The 23,486-nt window shown below is 49.4% G+C and overlaps 1 protein-coding gene across 1 annotated transcript in view; it reads left to right on the forward strand.

Moving 5' to 3' along the window:
* Positions 1-23,486, forward strand: part of USP6NL (USP6 N-terminal like) — a 288,797-nt gene that overhangs the window by 20,191 nt on the left and 245,120 nt on the right. The window contains exons 2-3 of the mRNA XM_073879915.1: positions 4,938-5,045; positions 13,676-13,852. The gene's annotated coding sequence lies outside the window, so the exon portion shown is untranslated. The remainder of the gene's footprint in view (positions 1-4,937; positions 5,046-13,675; positions 13,853-23,486) is intronic.

Below are 23,486 nucleotides of genomic sequence, written 5' to 3' on the forward strand. Positions count from 1 at the left end.
GTGGCAGGCAGAGGGAGAGGGAGAAGCAGGCTCTCCGCTGAGCAGGGAGCCGGACGTGGGACTCGACCCCAGGACCCCAGGATCATGACCTGAGCCAAAGGCAGCCGCTTAACTGACTGAGCCACCCAGGGCACCCCCCCTCCGCCATTGTTGAAGCCACTTTGAGTTAGGGTCGCTCTTACTTGCCATTGAAACATCCCAGCAGACAGAGCTTGTTTAAGAATACGATGATTTTACAGAGTGGAGCAATGGATGGGCCACAAAGAGAGGTGTGATCTGCCTGGTTTTTACCCCCGCCCCACACCTGCAAAGTCTTCTAAAAAAGTAGCCATATTGCACCGCAAGGACTGCATCCCATGGGGTCGTCCCAGTTGTGGTCAACAGTGGAGTGAGGAGTGGGCCCTGGCAGAGCAGGGGGGACACCCCGCTGGAGGAGGAGCGGTCAGACAGGGGGCTCTGGGCCAGGCGGGGGACAACCCTTCTCCTTCTGTCGTCACACCTTCCCAAATACCCCAGACAGGTGACACTTAGAGGGAGTGAGAGTCTGAGCCTGACTCACCCGTGTGAGGCAGTGGGCAGTGCCTAGCGTGTTTGCCCTAGTGGAGAGCCGCATGCTCCGCGTCCTCCGAGGCGGACCGGGCACTAGAGGTGGGGATAATTCACCAGCGGACAGATTTGTGTGTTCTCTTCTTCAGCAAAGTCTGCCTAAAAATTACCCCACTGTTCTGGGCTGAAGTCGGTCCCCTCAGAATTCATGTGTTGCAGTCCTTACTCCCAGGACCTCAGAAGGTGGTGCCTTTAGACATAGCTTCTTTTCAGAGGTAATTACGGTTAAATGAATTAAGGATACATGAAATGGGGTGGGTCTTAGTCCAATCTGTCTTGTGTCCTTGTAAGAAGAGGCCGTAGGACACAGATGCACGCAAGGCTGACGGAACCTGTGAAGACTCAGGGAGGAGTCAGCATCTAAAGCCAAGAAACCAACCCTGCTGACACCTTGGTCTTGGACCTTTAGCCTCCAGAATTTTTAGAAGATAAATTTCTGTTAAGCTCTTCGGTCTGTGGTATTTTTTTTTTTTTTTTAGCAGCCCTCCAAACTAATTCACTTATTTAAATATGCAGCAAATATTTACTGAGCACTTTCTACATATCAAGTACAAGTTCATGCTCTCATTTGGAAAAAGGGAGTTGATGAAGTGAATTTAGAACATGAATAAGAGAGAAGTCGGGGAGTGTGACGCCCCATGATGATAAGTGGATGATGTGATGGGAAGTTAGGGGAGCCACTTTGGACTGAGGGAGCTGCTCAGGCGCTCAGCGCAGAGCTCAGTGGGAGTAGCCCCCTTAGAAGCAAGGGCGGGCGTGTGGGCATCAGTGAAGGTGCCCTAAGAAGGGCAGATGTGGGCACCTTTGAGTCCCTAAAAACGGCTCCCTCTGGAGGAGGCAAGGCAGCATTTCTCAGCTGAGTTTATACAGGAAAGGGGGCTATGATTAGACGCTTTGTTTTAGAGGATTTGAAAGGAAAAGCTGTCTCACTCCTGGGCTCCGTTCCAGGTTCCGGAGTAGACAGGAACCTGACCCAAGTGGCTCAGGCCTCCTGAGCTGCCTGAGCTCCTTGGCTGAGGGCTGAATCGGATCTGAAAGATGCTTACCTGGTGTGAAGGCCTGATTTGTGTCCTTTCATAATTCATAGGTTGAAACTCTAACCCCTGGTACCTCAGAGTGGGAGGGAATTTGGAGGTAGGGTCTTTAAAGAGGTGGTTAAATGAAAATGAGGCTATTAGAGTGGGACCTAATCTAACCTGAGTGGTGTTCCCCACCCCCTTTCTTTAAGATTTTATTTATTTATTTATTAGAGAGAGAGAGAGAGAGAGAGAGAGAGAGAATACACAAGCAGGGTGGGGTGGGGCAGAGGGAGAAGCAGACTCCCTGCCGAGCAGGGAGCCTGACTCGGGCCCAATCCCAAAGCCAAATGCAGATGCGTAACTGACTGAACCACCCAGACACCCCTAACCTGCCTGGTGTCGTTTTAAGAAGAGGACATTGGGACACACAGAGAGACACCAGGGATGCACAGGCAGGGAAAGGCCATATGAGGACACATATGGAGAAGGAGGGCATCTGCCTTGTCTCAGAAGAAACCAAACCTGCCAACATCTTGATCTTGGGCTTCCAGAATTGTGACAAATAAATGTCTGTCTTTTCAGCCCCCAGTCTGTGGTACCTCCTTATCGCCTCCTGAGCAAAGACACGTGGGTCCAACGGTAATCCCCTAAAGATATGTTCACCAGGCCTGAGAATATGACCTTCTTTGGGAAAAGTGTCTTTGCAGACGTCATTAAGGTAAGGATCTCAAGATGAGAACATTCTGGATTGAGCAGGTGGGCCCTAAATCCAACGACACGTGTCCTTAGAAGACAGAGAAGAGAAGGAAAAACACAGAAGGCTGTGTGAAGAGGGAGGGAGAGATTGGAATGGTGCAGCTACAGGCCCGGGAACAGCAGGGATTCCTGGCAGCCAGCACCAGCTAAGGAGAGAGGCCTGGACCGATTTTTCCTCCAAGCGCCCACAAAGACCAGCTCTGCCCACACCTTGCTGGCACACTTATGCCTTCTGAAACTGTGAGAGAATACGTTTCTGCTGGTTTCAGCCACCAGTTTGTGGTCACTTGTAATGACAGCCCTACGCAACATTGCCCCTTGAGAACACATGTTTGGGGCACTCTGGGCTAGACTGAGTCCCCGGGGAGTGGCTCACCCCACCTCCGGGACCCCAAGCGACTCGTGCACAGCTCCGGGTGGGTGGTGGGACTGAGTAGGACACATGTCCAGCAGTAATGCTGGGTGGCAGTCAGAAGCAAAGACTTTTTTTTTTTTTTTAAGATTTTATTTATTTACTTGACAGAGCGGGAGAGAGAGCGAGCAGGGCGGAGGAACAGAGGGAGAGGGAGAAGCAGACTCCCTGCCGAGCAGGGAACCTGATGCGGGGCTCGATCCCAGGACCCTGGCATCATGACCTGAGCCCAAGGCAGACGCTTAACGACTGAGCCACCCAGGCGCCCCCAGAAGCAAAGACTTTTTAGACCTCAGCATTTTCTCTGCTCAGATGGTGTGGACTTCTTGGGGTGAGGAGGGAAAAGGAGAGCCCCATGAAGGAGATAAATGGAATTATTTGTGAATTAGACAGGGTCTGAGTCTTTACGGTCTAAAATAGGTTGGTGGTGGGGGATGGGACCCTATGTACACACTGACTGGAGCACTTTCTACTGGTCACTCAGGGCTGGACCTGCTCTGGTAGGTCTGTTCTGGGAGCTGCTTTTGAAAGTGGAGACTCTGTGTGTCTCTAGGCCTGTGACCGCTTCTTGAAACAAACACTCTTACAAAGCAGGCATTTGGGTGCTTACCATAAAACTTATTATTTAAGCCAGAGATGGGACAGTGGAGTACAGTGGGGTGCCCTGCGCCTCGCCCAAGCCGACACCCAGCCCCTGCTCCCTCCGTGCCAAAACTGGGGCCCGGCACATCACACATGCAGAGCCACATGCCTCCTGGCCCTGCCAAGTGGAGGAAGTCCTGTTGTTACAGGAGCATCTGTGCCCAGCGGTCACGTGAGGAATCCCTAACATCCCTGGCAGATGTGGGTGTGGGTCTGCCGAATATGGCTCTGATTCTTGCCGTATTCCTTCTCCTGCTCCAAGATTACGGCAGCACTTGGCTCTGGGTGCCCTGATTTCTTGCTCTTTTGGTAAATTCTTCCTTGGGTTTCCCTGCGCCCAGGGCCACGTCATACACTGTGTGAATGTAAGTGGAGGGAATATTCGATCATGCCCCACGATGGGGAACCTGGCGTCAGGAGAGCCTGGAATGGACCCAAGGGCACACTGTCCATCAGGAGCCCTTCTTGGATGATGTGAAGCCCAGGTCAGGACAGGGAAGTTGTGCTTTGCTACAGAAACCGAATTGTAGATGGTATGGATGTTTGAAATAATGGGTTTTTGTTTTTGTTTAAGAGAGAGAGCATGCACGCATGTACGTTTAGGAGCAGGGGAGGTGGGGGAGAGGCAGAGGGAGAGGGAGGGAGAGATTCCCAAGCAGACTCCATGCCCAGCATGAAGCCTGTTGCAGGGCTGGATCTCATGACCCTGAGATCACAACCTGAGCCAAAATCAAGTCCGACACTTAACCAACTGAGCCACACAGGTGCCCCAAAATAATGGTTTTAGAAGACTGTACAAAGTTATAAGCTGATAATTCCTGAGGAAATGCTCAACCATGCTTCTCCTCTCTCCCATCCCCACCCCGAGGGCAGCTCTCTGGCTGGGGTGCCAAGGTGACCCCAGTGTCTGTGTCAGCTACCAGGGACATCAGGGTGCACGGAGGGGACTTTGCAAACTGCATGGGGAGTACTCTCCCCTCACTTTTCACTTTCCTAGCCCCAAATGCCAAAATTGCTAGTTACTGCCTTGGGAAGATTCTTTTGTGAGGGAAGATAGAGTCCTGCACACCTGTTGAAGGAATAGGCAGAGGAATCAGAGACTGTGGGACCTTTACAAGGTCTTGCTGAGGTGACAGCCAGTGAAGTCATCTTTGTGGGTTGAGTGTGAGTAGACAGATGAGTTTTGAGGGTGGGGGCTTCTAATAGAAGTGGAAGGATTTCTTTTTCTCAGATGTCAGTGGAATTGAAAGCAGGTCTCTGTTTCATTGGCTCTGGTTGAGGCCAAGAGGAAGTTCATTTCCAAGACCAAAGGCTGACGGAGGTGTTGTCTGGATGACGCCGGGGCCACTGGTCAGAGCCACGAGGTGACCCTGCAGCCTTGTCTCCTAGTCTTTTCTTTGCTGCCTACACCCTGCTTGGTGGAACGCTGGCTTCTAATTCCATGGACCTGCATTTTCCCAAGAATAAATAAAGTCAGACCACAGCTCTCTTTCTCTCCCCAGAGCCTGATGAAATCCAGAGAACGTGGTCACGCCAGCAAAAGCAAAACAAAGCAAAAACAAAAACCCACTGTTGATGATCAAATACGGGAAAGAATACAATCCCATGAGGTAAGCTTTGAAAAGCAGGCACCGAGGAAAGAAGCAGGATACCTGGAGTAGCTCCTAACTCCACCTTCATCTCCCCGCTGCCCTGCCCCTCCCCCACAACCCTAAAATGGGATGTGAAAAGGAAGGTTAATCAATAAGATCCCGAGAATTCTCAGGAACACTCTCTAGTAAAGGAAGCAGCCTAAACAACGCTGATGGGGAAATCGCATGAGGGTAAAAGCTCTTACTCACCCCCAAGGCTCTCAGGAGGTTAGCTGTCTTCCAGAGCTCCACAGAATTTGGAGGAATGACCAAAGGACCTAAGGGATCCATACAGTAGTTAGAAATACTCTTTTTTTTTTTTAAGATTTTATTTATTTATTTGAGAGAGAGAGCGTGAGTGCACTAGCGGGGGGAGGGGTAGAGGGAGAGGGAGAAGCGGACGCCCCGCTGAGCAGGGAGCCCCATGCAGGGCTCGATCCCAGGCCCCTGAGATCATGACCTGAGCCGAAGATAGATGCTTAACCGACTAAGCCATGCAGGCGCCCCTAGAAATGTTCTTAATGAAGTAGAATGAAAACTGGAGCAGGGTATTTCCCACAATCTCAAAAGAGGAGGCAGGATGCGGCTTTGCCAACAAAGTCTGTGCAGAACCCCACAGAAACTCTCTCCTGTGTTGTCCCTGCCAGGTTACCAGGCACTGAAAAGTGGCCGTGGCTGCAAACCATCCCCCCAGCCCCCCGCCCCTGCCATGCCAAACTGTGGCTCAGAAAGGGACACATAAAAGCAATCGGATAAGGAGGGAAGTATGTCCTGGAGAATTCAATCACAATCTGAGACTCTAAGAGAGAGAAACAGAAGGTTGGAACAGCAAACAGGCGAAAATAAGAAAAGGAACAAAGGAACATGGAAACATCCATACCAATGATGGATGAAGAAACCTGTCTGGGAAAAAACAAAACAAAACAGAAACCGAATCAAAGGAACAGTCTAAAGATTACATTCAGATTCCCTAAATGTTTCCCGCTGTGATAGGCACAGGTGCTTTCCCCAGCCCCCCTCTGAAAGGCCGTGTTGGCTGCTGACAGTATCTGGCTGCCTCTTTGGCAGGACGGTACGCAGCCTCCCCCATGGACAGGGCGGCTGGAAGCCAACGACTGTTGGGTGACAAAGGGCTGTTGTAAGGTGGGACTGCCCTTGTGGTGTGGCTCAGGCTCCAGGGTGCTAACTTGTGGGGCCCACAACTTTACCAATGACTTTGTTGGGCAATGCTAGAGGAACGTATGAAAGAGACTGTTCATGCCAGTTGGGAGTCATGGGTCATCTATTTTTTGATGAACACAGAAAGCTTTATTCTTGCCCCATTATTTCTCCACCCAAGAGGAAATATTTCTAAGCCCTTGATGCAGCTGGGAAGGGAAGCATTTCTGCCGAGGCACTGGGTCTCGTGGAGGCTTTTCCTGGGCCTGGCATCTGAGCCCAGCGTCAGCAGGCTGTGGGTGGTGAGCAGGTGTAACTGGTTCTCTGGGCAACAACAGTAATGAGGTCACCAGCAAGCTGTCCTTCCCGTGTGTTTAAATGGCACAGGCCCAGAATACCTGCATGCATTTCTCCTGGGGAGATGAGTAGGGAACACACCTGGGGCCGGTCTGACTCTTGGCAATGCCATTTTCTGTTTCCAGATACTTCCCTCAACCCCATATGTGAAGCCCCTTTGTAGGGAAGGTCTTCTCTTCTGGGAGTCAGAGCCCCCATCCCCCATCACAGAGCACTACTGAGGCCACCCCAGACACAGCCAGAGGCAGTTGGGTCACCCTTGCTCCCTGGCTAAGGAGATAGTCAAAAGCGGTTAAGGAGAAAGGTCTGCAACGCTGTGTGGTGGTTTCTCCTGGACCACTGGTCTACCCCACAGTACCTGGCCTGCCCTTGTGTGTGGCTCACATAGGTGACACCTCAGTGAGCCTTAGGGGTTTCTCTGCAGTGCTTCTCCCTATGCCTCACACTTCCCCGTACCTCCTCTTCCTCCTGACATCCGAAATTCCAGTTAGACCATATTCCTTTGTGTTTTGGACTTCACCAGAGAAACAATCAGTAGGAGATAGATAGATAGGTAGACAGACAGACATAAGGAGATTTGTTAGCAATTATGGAGGCTAAGAAGTCTTACAAGCTGCTGGCTTTGAGCTGGAGGCTCAAATCCAAAGGCCTGAGAACCAGGGGGGCCAATGGTGGAAGTCTCAGTCCAAGCAGAGAGGCCCAAGAACCAGAGGGTGCAGGATGTATGTCCCAGTCCAAGGCTAAGGAACTGAGAACCAGGAGCGTCAGTGTCCAAGGGCAGAAGAAGATGAACATCCCAGCTCAAGCACTGAGCAAATCACCTTTCCTCTGCCTTTTTCTTCTCCTCAGGTCCTCGGAGGAGGGCATGACACCCACCCACACTGGGGAGGGCAGCCTTCTTTCTTCAGTCTACCGATTCAAATGCTAATCTCTTCTGGAAACACCCTCCCAGACGACCCAGAAATAATGTTCTCCAGCTATCTGGGCATCCCTTGGCCCAGTCAGGTTGATATATAAAGTGAGCCATCACACTTTTCCTGAAGGTTTTCTCGAGAATACAGATGCGGCTCAGAGAATCACAGCTGCCAGAGATCAGCCACTTAATGTTTTTGGTGAATGGCTATGGTGTTTGGCTGAAGCTTTAGGAGAACATGGGCCTGGGCCGAGGATTGCCTGGAGAAGGAAAGGAATGACAGACACTTAGGTGGTCAGGCTGAGGAAGCTAAAGATTCATTTTACCTACTTTGCAGTTTGGCTCTGGGCAGGTCCAGCTTTGGGCCGGATGTGGGAAAGAGGACCAGCAGTAAGAGGAGCCCGTGAGAAGCCTACCCATGCACCTCTTCCTGGGCCCACGCCGTACCTAAGCATTGCTTTACAGATAGGATTGCTGCCGTAGGGAGCCCTGGTGAGTTCTGGGGGCTGTCAGGAAGCCAACCCCACCTCTCCAACCCATCCAGTTACAAAGGAGGAAGCACCGGGAGCACGGCCACATGGCTCCCTGCCCCGCGGACCCTGCCTCGCCTCTGAAGACCCATCCTATGAGTTGGGTTTGTTATCACATTGGGCTCCTGGATTGTATTTTTAAGACGTTTGAAGCCCTTTGATGAGCTAGTGTTTATATTTCATGTTCTTTCATGCCAAGTGAGTACTTATTATTATCTAGAATTACAAAAGCATTTGGTGTTTTCCAAGCGTAGGCAGCTGGCTTCAGAATCCAGGAATATCTTGCTTTACACCATAGAGGCGTCCGAAAAAGTACGTATATGAATCAGATTTCTGACAGTTTAGTAATATTTGAAAGTCACTAGAGAAGCGACCAAAGGGAAGCTTGGGTGCATTTTTTTGTTGTTAGTAAAATGAAATAATCACATTCTGTAGTGAGCATAATTGCCTCTATACTAGACAACTGAGGTGTCGTAAATTGAGATTTGGGTTGGCATTTTTACAGTCGGGCCGCTAACATAAATGCTTCCTTGCCTTGTCCTCCCTACGTAGTTCTGGCTTTTCTCTCCATCCTTTTGCCTCAGCCACTTTTATTTTAATTGGACTGCGACTCACATAACAAGTCAGGTGCGTTAGAAGCCAGACCAAGATGTCCAGGGACAGCCCCGAGAACCCCGGCTGGCAGTCCCCACAGCCCTAGGGGAAGTCATCCGTTTCCTCGACTGGTCCAACTGGCAAAAGGTAATTAAATTGTCTGAGGTGCTTGTTAAAGCCACTGGTGTGGTGAGAACAGGTCGGGCTGCCCCTTTGTTTCCAGCCCACGACAAATGAGACAACTCCTGTCCCCAGCCCCAGCCCACGGCGCTGGTGCAAACTACATCCCAGCACATCTTTGCAACTTGGCCTTGAAAGGCAGGCCGTATGGGGCAGGGTCTTCACATTTGGCTCCAGGTTCTTCCCAAGACTGGGGTTCTCGGGATTCTAGGTCCTATCAGGACCTGAGGGCCGGGGGAGCCAGGGTCCTGAATGACTTGACGAGGGAAGGAGCGGGTGACTCACAGGATTAGGGATGGTTTTAAGGTGTGGGGAAGCTGGCTCATTTAAATGAAATGTAGTCGTCTTCTGTCCTCTCCAAGAGGGAGCAGTCGGAGCCCTGGTTTAACAGGGGCCCCAGGTGCCAGAAAGAACAAAGGACACTCGGCCTGCAGATCTGGTTTAGAGGCTGTTTGTGCAAGCTGCCAGGGCAGGCCGCCCCCGCGACTCGGCCCAGCCCTCCTGCAGCCCAGCGGTCTCCGCTGGCCTGCGTTCTGGCGTGAGGCCGGTGGCCGGCAAGGGGGTGCTTATCTCCATGATCTAGTAGGCCTGGAATCTAAAAGGTGGATTTTCCTCTTTGTTCCAACTGTGCGCGCACACGCACACACACACACACGCAGGCGCATGCACAGGAGCAAGACGGGTTGGGGTCTGCAGGGGGAAGAACGGGTCCCCCAACCAAGGCCTTCTCCAGAATCTTCCTAAACTGAAACTCCGTTCCCATTCAGCAATAATCCACCCTCCCTTGTCCCCCAGCCCCCCTGTGTTTCACTCCAGGGCAAGAGGCTTAGGTGGATGGTACCCCACCAGCCAAGAAAGAAGCTTAGGTCAGACCGTGACGCAGACTCGTGTAGGCCTCTGTGACGGGAGGCAGAGATTCTGAAAGCAACAGCATATGAAAGTCACTCTGTTCTGCTTGGCTTAGTGTTGCTGGGCAGAGAGGAAGGGGAGATGCACACCGGGGAGCAGGCTCCGGAGAGCGGGCGTGGGCCGAGTTCATCTTGTAGCTTTGCGCCTTCTTAGGACGCAGAGGTGTATTTGCTCAGTGCCCTCCCTGGGAAGCCGGCTGGGTGTAGCATCTCAGTTGCCTGGATAGGGCATGGGATGGGAGACGCTAACACAAAAGCCAAGGGATGACCGAGTGCATTGTCACCATGTGCATTGTCTGACCAATCACGGCCCCACGATGCTGTGTCGAGAAGGTTTCTGAGTCTCTGTTTTAACTATCAGCTTTCACCAAGGCTGTCAAGAGGCCCAGAAGGTCCTCAGACAGTGGGCTGCTCAGCTCATGAGGACATCTCTCCTCATCCCCGCCACGCACGGGGCCCTCAGGACCCCTTTCTCTAAGAGCACAGCAACATCTGGGCTGGGAGGCAGGGGAGGGCAGAGACTGGCTGGCTGAGCCGGCAGCAGACGTGGAGCCTCCTCTCATGAAGTGCTGGCAGGTTGGGGCGGTGGATTCGATGGTTGCCGGGGGACAGGAGCTTAGATAATGCTGTGTTCTCTCTTCCCAGAGAGGGCCAGGCCTGAACTCCAGCACTGCGTGGGTGGGCGGGGGGGTGCTCTGGACGTGTGACCAGGTGTGGCTGCCGGCCACCCTGCATAGGATTTTGTCTGAGGTGAAATAAACTGAAGCCTTTATAGCATTAGGGCAGTGCTGATATATATTAGGTGCTCAGTGAATGTTAAATCACTTTTGCTTTCTCTCTTTTTTATTATATATTATTTATTTATTTATCTTTTAGAGATTTTATTTATTTTTATTTGAGAGAGCGAGTGAGCGAGAAAGAGCATGAGCGGGGGGAGGCAGAGAGAGAAGCAGACTCCCCGCTGAGCAGGGAGCCCGAAGCAGGACTCGATCCCAGGACCCTGGGATCATGACCTGAGCCGAAGGCAGATGCTTAACTGACTGAGCCACCCAGGCGCCCCGCTTTTTCTCTTTTTCAAAAAAAAAATGTGGCAAAATGTATATAACATGAAACTTACCATTTTCACTGTTTTTAAGACTATAGTTCACTGGCCTTAAGTACATTCACACTGATGTACAATCGTCACCACCATCTTTCTGCAGAATCTTCCTAAACTAAAACTCTGTACCTGTTAAGCCGTAACTCCCGATTTCCCACTCCCCAGCCCTGGCAGCCTTCACTCTACTTTCTGTCCCTATGCTTTCGGCTACTCTAGATTTCTCATGGAAGTGGAATCATACAGTAGCTGCCCTTTTGTGACTCGCTTATTTCACTTCCTACAATGTACTCAATGTACTCGAGGCTCATCCATGTTCTGGCATGTGTCAGAATTTCCTTCCCTCATAAGGTTGTAATATTCCATTTTAGGTATAGATCACTTTGGGTTTAGCCATGCATCCATCAATGGACAACTGAGTTGTTTCCACCTTTTGGCTGTTGTGTATACTGCTGCTATGAACCTGGGTGCACAAACAGCTATCTCTTCCAATCCCTGTTTTCAATGCTTTTGTGTACATACCCAGAAGGGGGTCCTTTCTCTTTTGAAATTCACCTTCAGCACATTTGACTTTCAAGAACATTAACGGACACAATGGAAGTAGCTGTCTAGACGCCCAGCGGGCTGCCGTTCGTGCGTGGGTCCTTACTCACCCCCAAAGAGACTTTTCATCTCCCTAGGCCACAGGGACATTTACAGATCAGCCTAAACCCCTCACTTGACAAGGCTTCCCTGGTGCGTGGTCTGTAGTGACAGCCTTCCTTCCAACCTGTGTCCGGGCCACTTGTCCCAGTTCCTGCAAACCCATCTTTCTCATCGGCCCCAGACTCATCTGGCTGCGATGCAGGTGTGACCCCGTCACTTCCCACTCCCTGCAGGGTACAAGCTGAGCATTGGAGCGGGGCCCCACCATGCCTCCCCGGGCCTTGCCATTTACACTACGGTTACTCACAGTTTCACCCTGTCCCCCTATGGCTTCTCTGCTGTCCCCTCTGAACGCCATCCACCCGCCACCTCCAAACCCATGCCTCTGATGTTCACCTGATCCGATCTCCCCTGTAAGACTCAGCTCGAGGATTCGCTCCTCCAGAAAGCTCCGTGCTGTGGCCTGACAGAGGGAGAACTCAGATGAATTAGCAAGAGAAAAGCACCGCCAGTGTTCTCTTTCCAGGCGAAATGAACACACCATTTGAATACTGTTTTAGAGGCAGTCATGCCCGTGAAGGGCGTGGGCTCAGGTAAGTCCCGCTGGGCATCCATCCTTCCTCAGTGGGACAGTTCCGTATCCTTGGAGAAGGTTAACAGAAACACCAAGGCTTCTTCAAAAGGAAGAAGCCACTAAAGGATGCTGCATGACTGGAAGTTGGATGTGGAATCTAGTGGGGTGGTGGTGGCCCTGCAAGGATTCATTGTACGAATCTACGTGCATAGATCTGTGTGCATATCTCTATGCGGAGACCTTGCTCCACAGGAGTCTTGGGGCTTTCTCGGGAGCAATGAATAGCACCGCCTCCCTGACGAGTCCCCTGGCCCCTAGGGTCGCCTCGAGCGGGAGCCGGAGCAGGGCTGCACTTGGCTCTGTCCTGGGAACACTGCTGGCTCCATCTGGGTTGTGACTTACATATTAATAACTCCATTTCTCGCTGTCCTCAATCTGGTAGGTTGGACCTCCCCTGTGGGCTGCTTGCCCTACATGCGAGCACATTCTTCCTTGTTCTCTGCAATACTGCAGGCTTAAATACTACCCTTTGCAAGGAATGGAATCGCTAGGGTGAGGCAGTGCAGAGTCAAAGAGACTGTTGATTATCAGCGGTGACTTGGCCATCAGCCCCACGGATGTGTTGGACCCCGTATCTGGGGGCCGCTTTAATGTCCTCGGAGGAGAGATGCTTCAAATGCAGCTGCATCGCTTTTTTTTTTTTTTAAGATTTTATTTATTTATTTGACAGAGAGAGACACAGCGAGAGAGAGAGAGAGAGAGAGAGAGAGAGAGAGACAGAGAGAGAGACAGAGAGAGAGACAGAGAGAGACAGAGGGCACAAGCAGGGGGAGTGGGAGAGGGAGAAGCAGGCTTCCCGCGGAGCAGGGAGCCCGATGTGGGGCTCATCCCAGGACCCTGGGATCATGACCTGAGCCGAAGGCAGACGCTTAACGACTGAGCCACCCAGGCGCCCCTGCTGCATCGCTTTTAAACCAAGCTCAATTTAATGTCTGTGGGTCTGCTCAGTCGGTGGGGAAGCCGAAGCCATTGTGACATGGATTGAACCATTTAACCTCAGGGTCATGGGCAGTCTGTGTCTGACGGATAATTTTTCTGTCTTCAGAATGTTAAATAAAAATAGTCTCACAAAGCCCTGTGTGAGGAGGACAGAATTTCCTTTCCTCTTATACCTGCTAGCTGAGGCCGGGAGAGAGACGGACAGAGCTCTCTGGAAATGGGCCTCCCGGCCCCGGCCAGCCTGCTGTGGTCCTCCGCGCGGGCTCTCGTTTCGTTCAAAGTCGCGTCCTGACGGGTATTCCATCCCCAACACGCGTCACCCCTTAACCTGTGGAATATGGCAGGGAAAACACCTCCCAGTCATACACAGCCCCATTTCTCCCCTCTGTTCTTTCTTCTGCTTGATCTCTAGGGAGAAGGTCACTAGGGAAGGTCACAGACGAATGGGCATGGTCGGGCATGTAAATAGATCGTTCCAGGGCAAAAGGGCAGATGAATGCAGGGAAGCTGAGGACACCAGGAGAGCCAGGGGAAGGCCCCTTGCCCGGCCCACAGGAGGGGAGTTCGGGCATTTTAGGGGAGGAGGATTTAGGGGGTGGGGGGATGGGCACGGTGGGGGAATATTTCTTAACTCTTGGTGTTTCCTTCCATGCAGAGGGAGCTTCGCCAGCATGATACTTCAGGTCTCCTTCTGCCGTATCTGTTCCTAGAGGAAGCGGGATTACTTACATTTGGAAAGAGAAACTGGATTTGCAGAGTCCAGATGCCCTCTTCTCTTCTTGGAGAGCCAGCCTGCCTGCGGACGGCGCAGTCTGCCCCTCCTCTCCCCGCTGTGAGTATTCCTGGCCCGGACCCCCACGGGGGAGGTCGGCCTGACACAGCGCGGCCCGTGACTGGGTGAGCGGTGTACTTGAACCCAGGGTTGGTATGAGGAAGCCACTTGTTTGCAGATATTGTAAGCCACGTTCTCCAAGACCGATTTTGTCAGTAATACATGTGGTATTTTGCTCTCCATCTGCCTGGCTTCTTCATCTGGTTTCTCAAGGGCTTGGAACTTGGACAGAAAAGAAGGGTGCTGTTTTGGGGCCATGTTGAACTCCAATAGTGACAGTCAGCTCAGCCCCAGGCCCTGATAATTAAAAGGAAAAAAGATATTGGGAGTAGGTTCTCTCTCCAGAGTGGTAGTCTCTGAGGTGTGTGGGGGGAAGTGCACAGGCAAGAGGAAACACAGAAGCTCAGAGTGGGAAGAAGCAAAAGTATTCAAAGACTGAAAAACACAGAAGTTGCTGGAACACTGTGACCGAGGAAGGAATGGTGGAGAAAAGCCTCGAGAAATCGCCAGATCAGATCACGCAGGCTTTGTAGGCTAAGGAACAGAGTTTGAATTTTATTCTAAGTGCAATGGGAAGTCAGTGAAGGATCTAAGCAGGGCAATGATATGGACTTCCTTATGCCTCTCGATGTCATCCTTTTGAATTCTTTCAAGAAGGGTCTGGGGGCTGGGCAATGAGAACAGAAGATTTGGGGACAAATCCTAAATTCTGGCTGGGTGAGTAAATGGATGTGGGTACCCTTCACAAAGTACTGAAGGCTGACAGGAGAAGGGGAAGGTAATTAAATTTCAGATGTTCCCAGCCTTCTCAGGCAACGTCAGGTAAGCGGTTGGATGTGGCCTCTGGTGCTCAGAGGGGCTTGTGGAACCCCACCATTTAGAGATGCGTGTGGGAGGACACCCATGTGACGCAGACAAGTGAACAGACCTCCAGCTCATCCATATCATCCTACCTGGACAGTCATTGACTAGAGAACAAGAGCAAAGCACCTTATTATTATTATTATTATTATTATTATTATTATTATTTAGCCAGGTTTGGGGCTGAATGATACAGACAACCTCCTTTGGAAAATTCTATATTGAGAGCCTCGCATTATAAAGAATTATTGCATGATTTTGTTTGGAGGAGATTTCCAGGATATTTTTTCTTCTTTATACAATAGCTAGTTGTCAATCATTTTCCTGTGGAGGGCAAAGAACGCAGAAGACTTTTTATTCATTACAGTTGATGTCTTTTGAAAAGGACCCCATAATTTATGTTTATACAGGGCATATGGCTTTTTCAAAGACACCCATCCCTTCCTGAGACATGCAGCTGTGTTTTACAGCCTGATTTTTCACCCCGCCAAAGGACCCCGCAGGGATCCACTATTCATCTCAGCCTCTGCCTCTTCACATTCTTCATAATGGAGCCACTTCCCCGCAACGCTCCTGCCGCCTGGATCCCATTCATCGCCCCGAAAGGGGCTGCTGATATTTAAAGTTCAGTGCAGGAAGGTTTCATAATAAGAACTGGGGAAAATAACATAATCTCCTTTTAAAACATTTCCTTCCTCTGTTCTGCTGATAGAATCAAACAATTCAGAGTTCCATCTGCCCTGTAACAGGTCCAGATTGCTTGATGTGGTTTTGAAGTTATTTGTTTCCTTTGTTTCAGGGTACCTCTGGTAGGATTCCCTCCCCTCCTTGATGTGTTCAGACCGCGCCATTTGAGCCTGGCGTTTGCCATTCCAGAAGCAAAATAATGAGCCCGCATTGGAGGAAAATGTCACTCTGCCCCACCAATCAGTACCTAGGGCTGGGGAGGGAAGTCAAGCTCTAAAAGCGGACGAGTCCATTTTCACTTAAAGGAACAATTTTCAAAATTAATATAAAAACACACAAGGTTAAAAGAGAACAACAAGAAGCTAAATGCGGATCTGTCTGGAACAGGCTGACATGCTCCCAAGTGCCCCTTAGTCTTCGTCCCTCCGAGGGCCTCTGACTCCTACAGCTTTGCCTGCTTGTTCCTTTCCCAGGTTCCCACTTTGCCCAACCCTTTCCCTCTAGCTTCCAGTTCAAGGGCTGGCAAATTCGCTTTTTGTTTTTTTTTTAAGATTTTATTTATTTATCTGACAGAGAGAGATACAGCGAGAGAGGGAACACAAGCAGGGGGAGTGGGAGAGGGAGAAGCACGCTTCCCGCGGAGCAGGGAGCCCAATGCGGGGCTCCATCCCAGGACCCTGAGATCATGACCTGAGCCGAAGGCAGACGCTTAACCACTAAGCCACCCAGGCACCCCGGCAAATTCTTTTCTGTAAAGTGCTATGTCTTACCTGTTCGGGCTGTTATAACAAAATACCACAGACTGAGTGGCTTATAAACAACAGATCTTTCTTTTCTTCCTTCCTTCCTTCCTTCCTTCCTTCCTTCCTTCCTTCCTTCCTTCCTTTCTTCTTTCTTTCATTTATTTATTTTTAGGGGGAGAGAGAGAGAGAGTAAGCAGGGGGAGGGGCAGAGGGAGAGGAGAGAGTGAAAATCTCAAGCAGACTCTGCATTCAGCACAGAGCCTAATACAGGGCTCAAGCCTACAACCCAGGAGATCACAACCTGAGCTGAAATCAAGAGTGGGACAATTAACTGACCGAGCCACCCAGGTGCCCCATGACATTTATTTCTTACAGGTGACTGGGAAGTCCAAGATCAAGGTATGGCAGATTTAGTGTTTGGTGGGGACCCAATTCCTAGACAGATCCTTCTAGATATAACCGCACATGGCAGAAATGGGGAAGGGAGCTCTGTGGGGCCTCTTTTATAAGGAGAGGAACCCCATTCATGAAGGCTCCACCCTCAGGACCTCATCACCTCCCAAAGACCCTACTTCCTCATATCATCTCATTGGACATTAGGTTTCAAGATATGAATTTTGGAGGCACAGAAACATTCAGACCATTGCAGGCGGGATGGTGAATACGTTACACCCTGTGGAGTATACAGTCTCTTTTGCAACTATTCAGCTCCGTCACATCGCATGAAAGCTGTCACAGGCAACATGTAAAGGACTAAGGGTGACTGTAATCTAACAAAACTACTACTTACGGACATTGAAATTTGAATTTCAAGTAATTTTCGCGTCATAAAATAGACTTTTTTTTTTTTAACATTTAGAAATGTTAAAAAAAAAAAAAAGAAAATGTAAGCGGCCCACGTTAGTGAGCAGGACAGATTTGGCCCATGGGCCGAAGTTTGCTGACCTGGCTCTGATTTGTGGCTTTCATGCTACTCTTCCTCCTGGCCACTAGGGGCGCACGACTTCCTCCTTCCACGCTGATGAAAAGCCCTTCTCTATAAACGCAGGGATGAGAGTAAGAGTTGCTATCTGACCGCAGCGGAAAAGTGGAAGGATCACTCTTCTTTTTTTTTTTTTTTTTTTTTTTAAGATTTTTTAATATTATTTTAGAGGGGAGGGGCAGAAGGAGAAGGGAGAGTTTACATGCTGAGCAAGGAGGCTGACGCAGGGCTCCGTCCCACAACCCTGAGATCATGACCTCAGCCGCTTAACGGCCTGAGCCACCCAGGCACCCCTCCTCTGTTTTTTTATTCTCACTTTCTACTGTTTTTTTTCCTCACTGCTCTGCCACTCTGCCCACCCCAACTAAGGTTTCATCCTCTCCCATTTTACCTTTCTCCATTATGTGTTCCAAATCCTCTTCCAAGGCATTCTCATCACATCTCACGGTTTTGGCTTCCCTCATGTCTTAGGCTGGGCAAATGCAGACCAGACGGACTATGACACAAGTTTCTTAGGTTTGCTGCCAAACGGGAAAAAAAAGGATGCTTGGGGGAAGTTTGCATAAGCCTAAATCTATTCAATTTGAAGGAGCCTCCTTTATTCTGAGAGAATGGCTTTCATGTTTTGTGGAATTACAATGTCTGGCCTTTTGTGAAGTGCTGGTAACTGTAGACAGTTATGTTTAACAAAGATCAAACTCTTGGCATTGTCGACAAGGCTCCTGTACGTCCGCCGTGCGTCTGCTCTACGTCTAACATGGCAACCTCGCTTCTGACCATCCCTGCGATGGTTAGTTTTATGTGTCAACTTGACTGGGCCACCGGGTGCCCAGACATTTGGTCAGACATTATTCTGGGTGTTTCTATGAGGGTGTTTTTGGATGAGATTAACACTTGAATTTGTAGACTCAGTAAGGCAGAGCCCTCCTTAGTATGGTGGGCCTTGTCTAGTCAGTTCAAGGCCTGAATAGAACAACAGGCTGACCTCCCCAGAGCAGGGAGACTTCCTCCTGCCTGGCAGCCTTTAGGCTGGGACATTGACTTTTCTCCTGCCTTTGGACTCAGACTACAACATCGATTCTTCCTGAGTCTCGAGTCGGCTAGAGGTGAGACTGGGATACACCATCGGCTCCCCTGGGTCTCCAACTTGCCAACTCACCTGCGGATCTTGGGACTCGCCTGCCTTTGTAAACACATGAACCTATTTCTTATAAGAAATCTCTCTGTATATATACATCCTATTGGTTTTGTTTCTGGAGAACCGTGACTAAGGTGATCCCTTCCCATTCTAAGTATCTGCAGCAATCCACACCTTTCAGTTCCTTGAAAGTACTAAGTTCTTTCCCCCTGTGAGCCCTCTACCCCACCTTCCTGTCCTGGCCAAAGCCTGCTCCACCCCAAGTCTCAGGGCAGGCATCACTTCCTTAAGAAAGCCTGACCCCACTGCACCCCCCCGCTTGCACTATCTGGACTAAGTCCCTCTAAGCTTCTTTCTGAATACTTACCGTAACTGTAATTTAAATGCTTATTGGTGAATTGACTTATTTACTTATTTAATACTCGTCCTTCCAGGACAGTATGCTTCCTGAGGGCAAGGACCGCAACTGTCCCTTCACCACTGTAGTCCCAGCACGTGGCACAGGGCCGCGCAGGGGTGGGTGAATGATCGTGTGGGCCCCTGTGCCTCTGGCTGGTGTTACACCAGAAGTGACTCTGTTCTGCAGAAGTCAACAGAAATGTCAGGGCAAGGTGAAGAAATAAACAGCCTGCCTGCCTTAAACTGTGTCAGGAGGTGTCATTTCTGAAGAGAAAGGTGTTTCTTTTCTCTGCTAGTTAGGAAAAATCACGATTTCTCTGTCACAAAGCTAAGACAAAACTCGATCCAATTAAGGCAACAAAGTGTTTTCCAGTTGGGTAATTTTTCTTGTTGTAGTTGTTTATTTGTTTATTTGTTTTTTTTAAGTATGTGTCTAGCTGGGGGCGCCTGGGTGACTCAGTCGGTTTAAGTGTGTGTCTAGCTGATGGTAATAAATGACTAGGAGGTGGGATGGATGAAATCCTAATTTTCATGTCTTCACTTTATCCACATCCCACTTTCCATAATGACTTCCATGTGGGGATACACATGGTTCCTAACTTGTGCTTTTAAGTGCAAATGTGGAGGTTGTAGTTCCCTGGTATGCCTCATTCCTTTCTCATAGCAGAGACTTCTGGTTAAGCCAGGTTGTCCCTGAGCGCTGAGGCCTCCTGGACACCGGGCAGAGTGAGGCCAAGCTCACTGGTGCTGGGTTCCCGGTTCCTACGGGCGGGCTGGCCATTTCCCTCCTTCCATCTCTTCTGCCTCCTGCCTCTCTCCTTCCTCTCACACACTGACCATTGGAGGTTTGGAGTGGGCTCTTTCTTTTATTCCTTTATCGGGTACTGCGTTCTAGTTACAGTTCTCCAAAGGAAACAACATGAAATCAACTGAAGACAAGGGTTTCAAAATAGCGAAGTCGTTGGTGATGGAGGAGGCCATCAACTCATGATTGGTTAACAGATGTGTTTTGAGAGTCTCCTTTGAGATCTGTGCTGTCGTAACTGATTGGGAGTTGGAGAGTTTAGGATGACTTATTTGTTCCCTAATTCATATGCACTGGAAATTTCTCACATGCCGTGCAGAAGGTAGTGTTGGGACTGGACAGCCAGCACTAAAGGGAAAAGAAAGGAGAGAAGGAAGTCGGTTAGGGAACATGGTGTTGTCCGGTGTGGGGTGCTGAATGCCCACGCGGAAAGATGAGGCTCCCGGGACTCACTCCTGTGTGGTTCCCTCTGCAACCTGCCTGGAATGCTGTTCGCCCAGATACCTCCACACCTGGCGGCCTCGCCTTCTTCAAGTCTTTCTGCAAACGTCATTTGGTCAACAAAGCCTCCTCGTCTGTGACATTCTGCGTTTTGTGTCGCCCCCAGAATTCCTGTGTTGGAGCCCTACAATGGTATGTGGAGGTGGGGCCTCTGGGAGGTGATTAGGTCAGGAGGGGGAAGCCCTCAGGAATGGGATTAGTACCCTTAGAAGAGCCACCCCAGAGAGTTCCCCCTGCCGCTTCCACCATGTGAGGACACAGAGAGAACGTGGCCGTCCAGGAACATGAAAGTATGCTCTCACCAGACACTGTATCTGCCAGTGACATGATCCTGGACTTCCCAGCCTCCAGACCTGTGAGAAATAAATCTCTGTTACGTAGAAGCCACGCAGTCTGTGACATTCTGTTATAGCAGCTTGAACAGGCTAAGACACTCTCCATGCTATTAATGCTATTTCAAATTGCAACACCTTTCCCCCTCTAGAATGTTCCCTGCCTCGCACTCTCAAATCCCCTTTAACCTTTCCAGTGTTTTCTTTTTATAGCATTTGTCATCTCCCAAAATACTATCTAACACACTTATTTATTTTGTACGTTAGTTATGTTTGCTCCCTGAACATATGCTCTATGAGGGCTCATCTGTTTTATTCGTTGGCACATTCTAAGTGCCTAGAATAGTGCCTGCGTAGGGTAGATGCTCACCGAATCTGTGTTGAACACACACATGGTCACATAATTTCAGCGAATTTACTTTTGTTTACTTTTTAAAAAATTTTTTTATTTTTTATTTTATTTTTATTTTTTTATAAAGATTTTATTTATTTATTTATTTGAGAGAGAGAGAATGAGAGATAGAGAGCACGAGAGGGAAGAGGGTCAGAGGGAGAAGCAGACTCCCTGCTGAGCAGGGAGCCCGATGTGGGACTTGATCCCCGGACTCCAGGATCATGACCTGAGCCGAAGGCAGTCGCTTAACCAACTGAGCCACCCAGGTGACCCCAAAATTTTTATTTTATTTTATTTTATTTTTTTGTGTTTTTTTTTAATTTTTTTATTGTTATGTTAATCACCATATATTACATCATTAGTTTTTGGTGCAGTGTTCCATGATTCATTGTTTGTTCATAACACCCAGTGCTCCATGCAGAATGTGCCCTCCTCAATACCCATCACCAGGCTAACCCATCCCCCTACCCCCTCCCCTCTAGAACCCTCAGTTTGTTTTTCAGAGTCCATCGTCTCTCATGGTTCGTCTCTCCCTCTGACATACTCCCCTTTTCTTCCTCTCCTGTTATCTTCTTCTTTTTCTTTTTTCTTAAAATATGTTGCGTTATTTGTTTCAGAGGTACAGATCTGTGATTCAACAGTCTTGCACAATTCACAGCGCTCACCGTAGCACATACCCTCCCCAATGTCTATCACCCAGCCATCCCATCCCTCCCACCCCCAACCACTCCAGTAACACTCAGTTTGTTTCCTGAGATTAAGAATTCCTCATATCAGTGAGGTCATGTGATACATGTCTTTCTCTGATTGACTTATTTCACTCAGCATAACACCCTCCAGTTCTATCCACGTCGTTGCAAATGGCAAGATCTCATTCCTTTTGATGGCTGCATAATATTCCATTGTGTATATATACCACCTCTTCTTTATCCATTCATCTGTCGATGGGCATCTTGGCTCTTTCCACAGTTTGGCTATTGTGGACATTGCTGCTATAAACATTGGGGTACACGTACCCCTTCGGGTCCCTACATTTGTATCTTTGGGGTAAATACCCAGTAGTGCAATTGCTGGATCGAACGGTAGCTCTAATTTCAACTGTTTGAGGAACCTCCATACTGTTTTCCAGAGTGGTTGCACCAGCTTGCATTCCCACCAACAGTGTAGGAGGGTTCCCCTTTCTCCACATCCCCGCCAACATCTGTCGTTCCCTGACTTGTTCATTTTAGCCATTCTGACGGGTGTGAGGTGGTATCTCATTGAGGTTTTGATTTGGATTTCCCTGATGCCGAGTGATGTTGAGCACTTTTTCATGTGCCTGCTGGCCATTTGGATGTCTTCTTTGGAGAAATGTCTGTTCATGTCTTCTGCCCATTTCTTGATTGGATTATTTGTTCTTTGGGTGTTGAGTTTGATAAGTTCTTTATAGATTTTGGATACTAGCCCTTTATCTGATATGTCGTTTGCAAATATTTTCTCCCATTCTGTCGGTTGTCTTTTGGTTTTGTGGACTGTTTCTTTTGCTGTGCAAAAGCTTTTTATCTTGATGAAATCCCAATAGTTCATTTTTGCCCTGGCTTCCCGTGCCTTTGGCGATGTTTCTAGGAAGAAGTTGCTGCGGCTAAGGTCGAAAAGGTTGCTACCTGTGTTCCCCTTTAGGATTTGGATGGACTCCTGTCTCATGTTTAGGTCTTTCAACCATTTGGAGTCTATTTTTGTGTGTGGTGTAAGGAAATGGTCCAGTTTCATTCTTCTGCATGTGGCTGTCCAATTTTACAAAATTTTTATTTTAAAGAAAGAGTTGGGGGGAGGGGCAGACGGAGAGAGAGAATCTCAAGCAGGCTTTGCACTGAGTGTGGAGCCGGCTCAATGTGGGGCTTGAGGTGAGGTTCGATCTCACGACCCTGGGGTCATGACCTGAGCCAAAATCAAGAGTCAGAGGCTTAACCGACTGAGGCTCCCAGGCACCCCTACTTTTGTTTACCTTTAGAAGCATCATTTCATTGAAATTGATAAATAATTTACCTACCAACATCTGTTAGTCAGTGCTTGTTCCTTTTGTCTCCTTGTTTTTAAGTGGCTGAGAGGCAGTCACTGAGGTGGTAATTTTATTGCTAATGGAAATGCTAAATTTGCCTCCAAGTGGCAGGTGTGTACTCTTTCCGGATGTTTACAGTTCAGACGTCAAGTGCTAAAGACAGGAGAGGAGTGAGGGGGCGGACCACGGATGGGACTTGTCTAGCTCGAGTGGAGCTGGAGGAGGGTCCCGGAAGCGCGACCCCAGGCGGGCAGAGGTACAGAGGGGAAAACAGAGCCGGCGAGAAGAGCAGCCCATCCGGGGGGACGGGGGCAGTGATGAGGTGGGTGGTGCTGAGACCCGGGAAAGCCGCGCAGAGGAGTTTTGGCACTTTGTGGGGAGAGAAGAGATGGACGAAAGCTTGCCGGAGAAGAGTCACAAGGCTGTTTCTGCAGACGCTGGCCTGCAAGGTGGGGTCAGAGAAAGTTCGAGAAACTAGCCGCGCAGTCGTCACCCACGAGCAAGTGAAGGTCTGAGCGAGGTGCTAGTCAAGGGTCTAGGCCTTAGGCCTGTGTGTGCCTTACAAAATCTGAAAGAGATTTTGTAAGAAACAACAGAAGTTTTTCTAAATTTTTATCATGAAAATTTCAAACATACAGAAATGTGTAAGAGACCGTTTATCACTATACCTGTATATGTATGTAGACACACAGCCTCGATTCAACCCTTGAAACAACAGAATTTTTTTTTTTTTAAAGATTTTATTTATTTGACA

The sequence above is a fragment of the Callorhinus ursinus genome, unplaced genomic scaffold (assembly GCF_003265705.2).
Source record: "Callorhinus ursinus isolate GAN/ISIS: 27379988/994484 unplaced genomic scaffold, GSC_fseal_2.0 scaffold36, whole genome shotgun sequence".
NCBI lineage: Eukaryota > Metazoa > Chordata > Mammalia > Carnivora > Otariidae > Callorhinus > Callorhinus ursinus.